This window comes from Melanerpes formicivorus, unplaced genomic scaffold (assembly GCF_026170545.1).
Source record: "Melanerpes formicivorus ecotype bairdi unplaced genomic scaffold, bMelFor1.0.p_v2 SCAF_75, whole genome shotgun sequence".
Classification (NCBI taxonomy): Eukaryota; Metazoa; Chordata; class Aves; order Piciformes; family Picidae; genus Melanerpes; species Melanerpes formicivorus.
In genome coordinates, this window is record NW_027142427.1 from 1798441 (window position 1) to 1810721 (window position 12281).

The window sequence follows — 12281 nt, forward strand, 5'->3', positions numbered from 1 at the left end:
CCATGAGTCAGCTAATGAAATAACTGTCAATTGTAGACACAAACCTTTTGTGCTTTCACACAATTTAAATATAAAGTAATTTGCATTCAGGAATCCAAGTCTCTCTGAATAAAGATTAACAATAGGATTCACTTTCTTTCCACAACCTTTTTCTCTCCCTCCCTTCCCCCCAGGGGTGGCTCTGATAAGGTCACCTTATTAATGCAGATCTCTGTTTTTCAGAAAGCAGCCAGGAGTTTAACTGTTTCACTGTGAAATGATCTATGAGATGAGAACAGTCCATTTTTTATCCTTGATTGATCATTTCAGCATGTATAACAGCAAATCCTAAGGGACACCACTCAAATCCCTGCTTCAGAATGACCCGGAGACTCAACGCTAAAAAGTGTTGCGCTCTGCTACACAATCCGTCATTGTTTTTTCATAGCATTTTCCTCAGAACATAATAAAGTTGCCTTGCATCATTGCAGTTCTCGCTAGAAAAAAAATGTATTATGAATAAGAAAAAGTTTTAACAGCTGAGAGCAGGGTGCCTCTACCGCCAGCAGGGGAACTGAGGCATCAAGCGGTTAATACCTTGTCTCCAGACACAAAGGCAGGAGCAGGTCTGTGATCTGAGTTCAGGTGTCGTGGCTTCTCATTTCCTTCCCTAGCCACCAGACACTTGTTTCCCAACTCTTAATAGCCTAGTGCCAAAATCAGAGACTCTGACTCCCATGAGTTGAAAATAAAGCCGTTCCCTGTTTGTTGGTTATTTGCTGTGTATAAACTTTATCTCAACTCCACTGTCACATTATTCTTCTCTTCCTGTGCACTTTCAGTCAACTAACCTTAATGTGGCTTTTTTTTTGGTGTCTTTTTTTTTTTTGCTGACGTGTACAGCAACCTTAAATAAATCATTACAAATATAAATAGCACTGGCTGGATTACAAAGGATTCTGGAAAGCTTGAGATGGTAAATTAGCAGACAGGCAAAAGTACAGCTGCCAGCAGCTGATGCAATATTTTATAGTATTGTTTTCTAGACTGCATAAAAGAGAATTGCCCTTTGAGCTTCATTCTCTGTTTTTTTGTTTTCAGTGTGTCAAACAGTTCAACAATTTGATGCTCATGCAAAGTTCACAGAGAAACAGCTAGAATTTTTCAGGCAAAGGTTCTCTATGCTTATACATCCTGCAAATGGGGCCCTAAATGGCCCCTCAGTTTAGGAAAGATGTTGACTTGCTAGAGCATGTCCAGAGAACGGCAGCAAAGTTGGTGTGGGGTTTGGAACACAAACCCTACAAGGAGAGGCTGAGGGAGCTGGGGTTGCTTAGCCTGGAGGAGAGGAGGCTCAGGGGAGACCTTATTTGCTCTCTACAACTACCTGAAGGGAGGTTGTAGCCAGGTGGGGGTTGGTCTCTTCTCCCAGGCAACCAACAACAGAACAAGAGGACACAGTCTCAAGCTGCACCAGGGGAGGTTTAGACAGGATGTTAGGAAGAAATTCTTTATAGAGAGAATGATTGCCCATCGGAAAGTGCTGCCCAGGGATGTGGTGGAGTCACCATTATTGGAGGTGCTCAGGAGGAGACTTGATGGGGTGCTTGGTTGCATGGTTTAGTTGATTAGATGGTGTTGGATGATGTGTTGGACACCATGATCTTGAAGGTCTCTTCCAACCTGGTCTATTCTATTCTAGTATAGTCTAGTCTAGTCTATTCTATATCACAGTGTGGTAGTTTAGGCTGGGTGCCTCCTGCTGCTACCACACAAGACACACCTCTCATGCCCTGGGTGTCCAGCCCAGTGGGTGGACACAGGAAGCTGCATATTTCATTCCCATAATGTCCTGCTCCCTATAAATCCATCAGCAAGGTCTCATATTTCCTCTTTCTTCCCTCACCACTCCCCTGGGAGATGCTCCCTATCTGGTAATGGAAGGGGAGTTATCTCAAGGCCTCTTAGACCTGGCTTAGGCCTAATGCCAAAAGGAGAAGGGGGAAGGGCAATCTCAGATCTGGCCAGCTGAGATTAGCCTAACAGTGGAAGTGGGGAAGAAAGAGCCCTGAGGGTTTTGGGTGTACCCTCAGGTAGGGAGAACAGGAGTGCTGGGAGGTTTCTGGGTATGCTATAAGGGACTCTGTATGCTTTGGGATCTCTTTTGTCACTGTGCTTGTAGCTTCTGTAAAACACTCACTGCTTTTCCATTTAAACTTTCCATCACTTCTGCAATCCATTTGTCTGAATCTTATGTTTTTTTCCTGCCCCAGTGTGAGGCAAGGGAGGATCTGCCTTAAACTGGGACACACAGACACAGAGATACAAGTCTGAGACACAAGCAGCAATTTGAAATTACAAAAGAAATCATGTGGACATCTCTCTGTTGTTACAAATATTTCTAAAGGGATGGACATTATCTCCATAGAAAGTGCTACCACATCAGAAACATTTGACACAACTTCCCTTTTTTTAAATCTTCCTGTTCCTCCTTCATAAATCCTAAGCTCAGACTGTTGTATCATAACAGTGCAATTTATAAATTCCCACAATCAGCTGATGGAGCAACACTAATCATGGAGACTTTGTATGGGCCACATGCATCTTTACATCCCTTTACAAAATGCTGACACGTTCCCGATCTACCAGGGATTACAATCATAGAGGATGATCCTGCAAATGCCTACTGTTGAATGTAGTATTTGCTATCATGAGTAAGCTCACTGAAGCTACCAGAGACTCACATGGCTGGGACAAAAAGCTCTGATTCACATATATGGCTAACAAAGATATTCAAGCCACAACATTTTCCATCTGGCTGTGTTTTTGCAGGCTGGGATTTAGAGTGTTGATGCTTTCAGGCTTGAGAAAGGGCCCAGGACAGCAGCTGGCAGTGAGATGGTGCAGGTAAAAAGTGCAAGACCAGGTAGTGGTTTCCCTCAGAGATAAAGAAGGAAAACAAAATTTGGGAAGTTGTATCAGGAAGGCATCAAGTATTTACCTGATGATGATGAAGCTGAGATGGGAAGAGTATATGAAGTAGAAGGGATGCATGAGATAATAGTAGACATGTATCTAAAGCAAGATTTGTATTACATGGAACTTAAATAGCTAGGACAAAAGGCTCAGCACTAATATAGAACAGACAGGAAAGCAATAAAAGGATTCAAAGAGAAGAGCAAGAGGTTTGGTTGTTAGCTGCAGAACGAGTGATTCTTAGCCACTCCATGCTTTTTGGTCCCACAACAGAATACAGAAAATAACATCCATGCAAAAAGTCTCATAAAACTCTGATTACATAAAAGATAGTATGCTAGACTGCTTTCTGGTCTGTGTGCCTGTGATGGTGAGTGTGCAGTTTAAGGCATGCAATGAAACAATCTTACAAACACCTCATGTAGTGAGCACCCCAAAATGAAACACCCTTGAACTGAAAGGACTATGTTGTTCCTCGGTACAACACATAGCTGCCTTTCACTTGTCTCATTTTTAGAGACTGGGGAGTTTTGGGGAGCAATGAGTGGCACATGTTGTAGCTATTTTGCCTAAGGTGTGCTATTTCATTAATTGAATGTTACTTAGCAAAATCTCATAGTTTCAAGAGGCACACTAATAAATTATTTGCAGGTTGTCACTGATGGATTCAAAATCCAAGGAAAGCAACAATTATGATTCAACAATAGCATGGCCTGAATATTTATTACCTTTTATTTACTTTATATCTAGTCTGTTTCATGGACAGGTAAGATTTCCAAGACACATTAAAAAATCATTTCCAGAGATAAACATCCACAATGATAAAGTCAATCTCTCTTCATCCCTACCCAAAACAAAGCAATTCTCTCTCAGCCTATGCCCTTGTATTAGTAAAAACCTGTTAGGCATAGTTCTTGCTACGTCCTCTCAGTATTATCAGACTCATATTCTTACACACACAATAAAAATCTCCCTACAAAGTCACCAAAATCATATAGCAATCCAGGAGTGAAAAAAAAAAAACCCCAACCAATAATTATTGTAACAGGGATTAGCTTTACTGTAGAGCATTATGAGGTCAAATTTCTGGTTGCTGGTCTGGGTGACTATTTTTACAGCACAGTGTAACTGAGAAAGGGACTGCTGACTATTCTAAGGTTTGTGTTAAGACTCTTGGCATGCCCAGAGTGAACAAGAGGCTTCCCAGCAGCGTGACGCCGTATTGAGTTGGCTTTACCTTAGCTTTCCAGAATAAATGGCTACCCCTCAAACATTAGAGATACACTTTTAATAGTATGCTATGCAACATGATCCCCAAATTCTTGTCTTCCCCAAAGTTCTGAGGATTTTTAAAGTTTGTCAGCATGTTACTGAGAGATACGGGGCTATGGGCTTGCAGAGGATACAGTCTCATGCTGCTCCGGGGAAAGTTTAGGTTTGAGGTGAAGAGAAAGTTCTTCACAGAAAGAGTAATTTGCCATTGGAATGTGCTGCCTGGGGAGGTGGTGGAGTCACTGTCCCCAGAAGTGCTTAAAAAAGGATTGGATGTGGCACTTGAAGCCATGGTTTAGTTGTCAGGAGGTGTTAGGTATTAGGTAATATGATAGACCAGATGATCTCTGAGGTCTTTTCCAACCTGGTTGATTCTATGATTCTATGAACTCCTTCCTTAACATTAACATAAAGCTAGAGTGTTTTGATTTGTTGAAACTTGGGCAATTAGTAATGATACATTTGCTGACAGGTCTTAAGCAGCAACAATCACAAACACTATACACATGCTACTAGATTTATTTGTCAAAGTTTGTGCTTTCTAAATCTGAGTAAAAATGGATTCTGTAAACTGATTGAGATTAATTAAAGGTATAACTCAGGGAAGGAAAAAAAAATGAATTGCTGCACATTTATTTTCAGATCATTTTTCACTGGGCAGTTTGCAGGTCTAATGAGCAGAAGCTACTGATACAGCATGCAAACATTTCTGCTTTCATGTCAGGGAGAGAGTGATTGTTTTTCTCATTTTTTCTCATTTTTCTTTACTTTGGCTGTCTGAAAGCTAGGTGTCCAGTTTGTGAGGTTTCTTCCTAGGCACCAAAGGAAAATGTCTATTTCTAGGGAGAAACAGTTGTTACCTACTTTAGGAAAGAGTAAGCTGCTTTTTGGAAAAGACTGAGAGAATAGAATAGAATAGAATAGAATAGAATAGAATAGAATACAATACAATACAATACAATACAATAGCAGCAACAACCTGACTTTTTCTTGGAAGCAAGAGCAGCAGTCTCCTCCCTTTACTAGAAGCAGTATTTTCTGTGGAACAGGCTGAAGAAGTTCAAACCGGCAGCTCAGAGAGGGTAAGAGGATGGCCCATGGTCCCTAGGATAGATGCTGATGGGAAGTGAGTACCAAAGCAATAAAAAACTTCTCTCAAGCTGAAACCCACAAAGGTATTAGGATGTAACATGATACTGAAAAATTACCAGTTGTGTCCAGACCTAAGGACAAAATATTAGTTATAAAAGTGTCAGGCAAAAACTTTAATGTCAGAGTGGGCAGACAGGAGCAAGCAGAAATGAATTCTTTTAAAATTGGATGCTGTCCCAGAAGTTCCATCAGGTATTTTTGTACTCAAGTGTTTCAAAGAGCTTGTTAACAGACAGACTTTTCAAAGCCAGGACCATTGCCATCCACACCACTGCATCTCGATCAAAGAAGGAAGTCCTCAAAGGCAGCACCATTGAAGAACAGAAATGAATGGAAAGTGAAAAGAAAGTTCAAGTCAGAGCCGCTGTTCATGCTCAGTTATTCGGGTACTGCTCCCTGCCAGCATCTGCAAAAAGAGACTCTCACTAGCTCCCCAGCCAGGCCAAAAAGGATAAATCTATCTCAGTGCCTGTGAAAACCACAAAATGCTTTTCCAGCAGGATTACTATCCAATGCCATGCTAGTCTGATATGTACAGGGTGAAGTCTGACACTTCTTGTTATAAAGGTCATACAAGGAAACAATGCCTGCAGTTCCCAAACCAGAACACACATCTAACAAATTTCCATCCCTCCCATTATATGTGTTAAAGAGGCAATCTTCATCACCATCTTTTCATTTATTCCAGTGAAAAACTTTCACCTGGCAAGCTTAGAGCCTGCATCTGAGCAGGTTTGCTCCAGCTACAGCAATAGTTTAATCAGCGTAAACCTAATGGCAGCATCTCTCCTTCCCTATACAGTTCAACTGCTGACTGTCCCCCTGCAGAGATACCTGTTGTGATTCTTGCAGGAGAAAAACGACCCATTTTCAGGTACACACAAAGAAGCATTACAAAATAAACCAAACTGCTGCCTGCAGTTCATCACAAGTTACATGAACCTCATCACCTGCAGAAAATGTGTTATTACATACATGAGACAGATCATAACTGAAAGTTGGAGGCTCAATAGTAATAAATTCAGGCACAACCAGTAAGGAAATGCATTTTTCTTTGTTCATTTTTAGCCAACAGTATGTGAATAGCATCTTGAAAAGCAGGTGAAGCAAGCAGGCTTGGAAAAGCTACAGCACATTCAAATGGCATAAAGAATGGGACCAGGTCTTGTTATGTATTCATCTTATCCTGCCTTGTTAAAACCTAATCCAACCTGCACCATCTTTAAGACCTGGAGCAGGCCTAGAAGAGCGAATCAAGCTTTTCTAGATGGCACAGAGCAGTCAGGTCCTGCCTTCTGGGATTATTAAAAGATCCCATTTTACATCCTAACCCTGCAGGCAGAAACAAGCCTGCAAGTCACCTTACAAGAAGAAGTAGAGGAAGGTGTTACATCACTAAAACCTAGGCTAGTGTGTCTAAGTGTAGGCACAAACATTAACTAATTGAATCACTATCTACTGATCTTGAGAAGCCAGGCTGCTCTTACTCCAGATTAAATTGCAAATGCTCACCATATCTGTACCATAAATTTGAAGTTGGGGACTAAGCTTTCTGTAGGCTTTAAACTACTCTCTCCGCTCTTCAGGTTTACAAACAGCCAGTATTACACTGATTGTTCAGACTGCTGGACCCAGAATATCTATCCACACGGATACTTTGCCATTGTTTGTCAACTTCAGCTTCAGCATTTCATAATTTTTCATAAGAGTTCAATATTTCATAAATAATGTACCTTAGGAAATAATAGCTGTACATACATCTTAGAGATACCATGGGCATCAGCTTCCTAACAGCATTTCATAGAGACCAAACAATTCATAATAAACGACAGAATTAGGAAATAAGTTATCCATACTGAGTATCCTGTTCCTCCCCCTTCATCATTTTCAGGGACTCTGTCATTGGCATCAAGTCCACACTAAATAGATAAATAAATGAATGGTAGGACAGGATTAAAATTCAGAATGAGCATGACAAATCGGAGAAAGAGCCAGATGAAAAAATGGTGACAGATCAATAAGGACAAGGTTATGCACAGGGAATAACTAAATGAACAAATACAGGCTTGAAGACAGCTTGAGAGAGCTTTTGCAAGAAAAAAACAACTGTGTCATATTTTAAATCAGGAGCTCAGCACAAGCCAACAGCATCAAACTTTACGAACGAGGCGAATCATAAACATGCAATTTCATCGGCTCGTTTTGTTCCTCATTTATAAGGCCTTAGTTAGAGCAGTGAAGAAAGTATTCTGCAGGGAGCACAGAAGAGAGCAAGGAAGTTTACAGAGGTGACCCACAATGAATAGGTGGAAGGAGTGAGATTGTTCTGTCTCAAGAAAAGCAAACTTCAGATGCTTAAACACCTGTTGCAAAAAGGAGAAAAGAATGATTTATTCTCTGTAGCAGTGAGGGCAGAAGCAGCACACTTCTTTCAGCAAGGTCAATTTGGTTTTGACATGAGTGGACCACTGCAACCTGAGACTAAGAGCTGCCATGACCACTTGCTACAAAGAAAGGTGAACCTCTATCCCTCAGTGTTAAAGCAACATCCCTCAAGCATGGAACTAGTTTCCCTGCCTTGGGTTGAGTATTGGACCAGATGATGACTTCAGAAATCTCCTGGGACAGCTGTCAGAGAGTGTGGCATCATTAACATAAGAGTGCTAACACAAAAGAAGCAATTTAAAGTAAAAGGCCACACTTTTCTGGTCATGCAGACCCCCAGAACTACATTGCATATTCCTGAGTGCATTTGAATCCGGGCACCTGGCATTTTAGGAGAGACCAGAAGTATTTTTCTCCTGAGTATGCAAACCCACATATAGCCCTGTCGTCCATCCTGCAGCATGGGAGAACACTGTTACATAATCACCAGGCAGAGAAGTTAAACAGGGTTCTTTGGACATTGCTGGGGTTTACAGGCAGTAGAGCTGCCCAGGGAGGTGGTGGAGTCACCATTACTGGAGGTGTTTAGGAAGACACTTGATGGGGTGTTTGGTTGCGTGGTTTAGTTGATTAGATGGTGTTGGATGAGATGATCTTGAAGGTCTCTTCCAACCTGGTCTATTCTATCCTATTCTATTAGACTAGGCAACAAAGTGCTCACACCAGTCACAGGCTGTCTTTCAGGGCTTGCTCTCTTGACAGGCTAGGAGGGACAGGTGCAGCTTATATGAAAGAAGCTTCTCCAGCAGGAGTAAATAGGAGAAATATAAGCATCTGGAGTGAAACAATAAGTTGACAGCAGGTGTGTCAAATACTCCTGCTATTTAGTCAACAACAGTCCAACTTAATATATTTGCTGTGAAGGAGGGAGAGGAAATCTGGAAAATAACAAAATGAACCCTGGAGGACAAATAAATAAATAAATAAATATCCTTTTAAATGTTTTTTTTCTTTTTTTTTTTTTTTTTTATGTGACCCATATTTTTAGGCATTTATTCACATTGACTTTTCAAAATTTGCACTTTGGGATAAGTTGAAGGTGTCCATGCAATTTCATGGATGGCAGAATACCAATTTTCCTCAAATGATAGAGTCCCACCACATGTCTCTTATTTAAATGACCTGAAAATAAGAGATATGAAGGCATAAGTAAGAACTGAAAATGAACCTAAATATATAAAACCAGTGCATTCAGTGATATTTCCCAGTGTACGTTTCACTGCGAGCACCAAGCCCACTCTTGGAGATGGTTATCCCTTGCATTAGCCCTCTTCAGACTGGTCACCCTCATCACAAGCAAAGTTCTGTTGGGTAGATACAGAACAGCCAGACAGGGTAAAAATCCTGGCTCACGAAAAATGCCAGGGGAGGCAAGTTCTGTTCAGGAAAAAAAGACACGCTACAATTTATTGGATGAGCAATATAGTCCTTCTGTGGGACCTACAGTACAATATGGGCAGACCCAATGGGATGGCATTCAACAAGTCCAAGTGCCGAGTGCTGCATTTTGGCTACAGCAATCCCATGCAGAGCTATAGGCTGGGGTCGGAGTGGCTGGAGAGCTCCCAGACAGAGAGGGACCTGGGTGTGCTGATCGACAGCCACCTGAATATGAGCCAGCAGTGTGCTCAGGTGGCCAGGAGGGCCAATAGCATCCTGGCCTGCATTAGGAATAGTGTGGCCAGCAGGAGCAGGGAGGTCATAGTGCCCCTGTACTCTGCTTTGGTTAGGCCGCACCTTGAGTACTGTGTCCAGTTCTGGGCCCCTCAGTTTAAGAAAGACATCGAAACACTTGAACGTGTCCAGAGAAGGGCAACAAGGCTGGGGAGAGGCCTTGAGCACAGCCCTATGAGGAGAGGCTGAGGGAGCTGGGATTGTTTAGCCTGGAGAAGAGGAGGCTCAGGGGTGACCGCATTGCCCTCTACAACTACCTGAAGGGTGGTTGTAGCCAGGAAGGGGTTGGCCTCTTCTCCCAGGCAACCAGCACCAGAACAAGGGGACACAGTCTCAAGCTGTGCCAGGGGAGGTTTAGACTCGAGGTGAGGAGGTAGTTCTTCACCGAGCGAGTCATTCGGCATTGGAACAGGTTGCCCAGGGAGGTGGTTGAGTCATCGACCCTGGAGGTGTTCAAGGGGAGATTGGACGTGGCACTTGGTGCCACGGTCTAGGCATGGGGTCTGTGTTGATAGGTTGGACTTGATGATCCTCGAGGTCCTTTCCAACCTAAGTGATACTGTGATGCTGTGAAAACCAGCATAAACTGGATACCATCCAGGATTTGAAATGGTGCCAGTGCAAGTATTTTATTACCAAGTAAGAAAGAGTTGTCCTGAGGACAATGATGCCAGATTTTGTTTTCAAAAACTGAAGCACTTAAATTTTAAATAACTGAAGCATTTAAGTTTTAAGCATTTAAGTTTTATATCATGAAAAATATTTTCAAACTTAGTGTAGTTAGTATAATTTTGATTCAACTTCATCAATTTTCATCTATTGTAACTCCACTCCTTAGAATAGAATAGAATAGACCAGGTTGGAAAAGGCCTTTGAGATTATTGAGTCCAGCCTACCACCCACCAGCATCTAATCAACTAAACCATGGCACCAAGCACCCCATCTAGTCTCTTACTAAACACCTCCAGTGATGGTGACTCCACCACCTCCCTGGGCAGCACATTCCAATGGCCAATCACTCTTTCTGTGAAGAACTTCTTCCTAACATGCAACCTAAACCTCCCCTGGTGCAGCTTGTGTGCTCTTGTTCTGGTGCTGATTGCCTGGGAGAAGAGACCAACCCCCACCTGGCTACGACCTCCCTTCAGGTGGTTGTAGAGAGCAATAAGGCCTCCTCTGAGCCTCCTCTTCTCCAGGCTAAGCAACCCCAGCTTGCTTAGCCGCTCCTCATAGGGCCAAAACTGGACACAGCACTCAAGGTGTGGCCGAACCAGTGCTGAGTACAGGGCAGAATGACTTCCCTGCTTCTGCTGGCCACACTATTCCTGATACAGGCCAGGATGCCATTGGCCTTCTTGGCCACCTTGTCTTTTATACAGAATTTCCCCAGACTCTAGTGCTTCTTCCTTAACTTCTCCTCTGTTCCTCAGAGTAACCTCTGTTAATAAGTTTTAACATTTTTTCTTTAATCCCAGCCTTCCTAGGAGCTACCATGAAAGCAGCTGTCCATCTCAGGGCCACAAAGCCTTCAAAATCTATGTTCTTAGCTGCAATTTTGCCTACTTACTCTCACACTTCCACCAAAATATAAAGGTTGGTAGGTAACTGACTTCTGAATGAAGTTTCTTGACATCTAAATCAAACTAGGGAGGTCTGACTCCCAGCAACAGTACCCTATATCCTGTTCTTACCGAGAAGGTCAACTGCCTTCCTGGTCTTTTAGACCCCTTGCACATCTATCAATCAACTTCTTTCCAGCCCTTAATCTGAGCCTGAAGCTCTACCTACATCCTCTTCATACAAATAACTGTTTAAAAGTACTTTTCTAAGCAGTACATCAGCATTAGTCCCCAGGAATAAATGATGGAAACAAACATCCTTTAAAAATTCAGGGAGTGAAGTGAGTGGAGATTGTGTCATAATTTATTTATCATTCTCTTGCAGGATATATTCCCTTTCCCACTCACTTCAGTGGGAGCTGGGTGGGTTATAAGATCTTAAGCTCCATCAAGAAGAAAGCAAATGCTCATTTAGCATCAAACTGGCAGTGCAGATGCATTATCTATAGCATTTTCCAGTATCTGAAGGGGGCCTATAAGAAGGCTGGGGAGGGACTTCTCAGGATCTCAGGTAGTGATAGGACTAAGGGGAATGGAATGAATCTGGAGGTGGGGAGATTCAGGCTGGATGTGAAGAGGAGGTTCTTCCCCATGAGAGTGGTGAAGCCCTGGAATGGGTTGTCCAGGGAGGTGGTTGGGGTGCCATCCCTGGAGGTGTTGAAGCCCAGGCTGGATGAGGCTCTGGCCAGCCTAATCTAGTGTGGGGTGTCCCTGCCTATGGCAGGGGTTTGGAACTAGATGATCCTTGTGGTTCCTTCCAACCCTGACTGATACTATGATACTATTTTTGATGGGTAGCTTGTTCCATCTATTGCAGATCATTCTGTGGTGTGGCAAGTGGAATCCTACTTCCAGATTAGATAATTTCATACATGATACCTTTCTGGATGACCTGCAGGACCAAATCTTTTCAAGCTCCAACTCAGGAAATGCCAGGCTCAGAAAACTGTGCCTTGCTCACTGACCAGGAGGCTGCAGTAAGCAGCTTTCAGAGAAACACATCAGCAGTTCATTTTTCCCTGCACATTCTTTATTCACTGTATAAGCATTTAATAAATGCTTTACTGTAGCACTTTTATTTTCACCTAATTCTTTTTAATGTTCCTTCACTTTAATTAGCTGCATTTAATTCACACCAAGTAAAGTATGAGGTTTGTGCTTTCC

The 12281-nt window shown here is 42.5% G+C and overlaps 1 protein-coding gene across 4 annotated transcripts in view; it reads right to left on the reverse strand.

Moving 5' to 3' along the window:
* The window catches only part of BEND5 (BEN domain containing 5), a 1094864-nt gene that overhangs the window by 484900 nt on the left and 597683 nt on the right, over nt 1–12281 (reverse strand). The window lies entirely within an intron of this gene.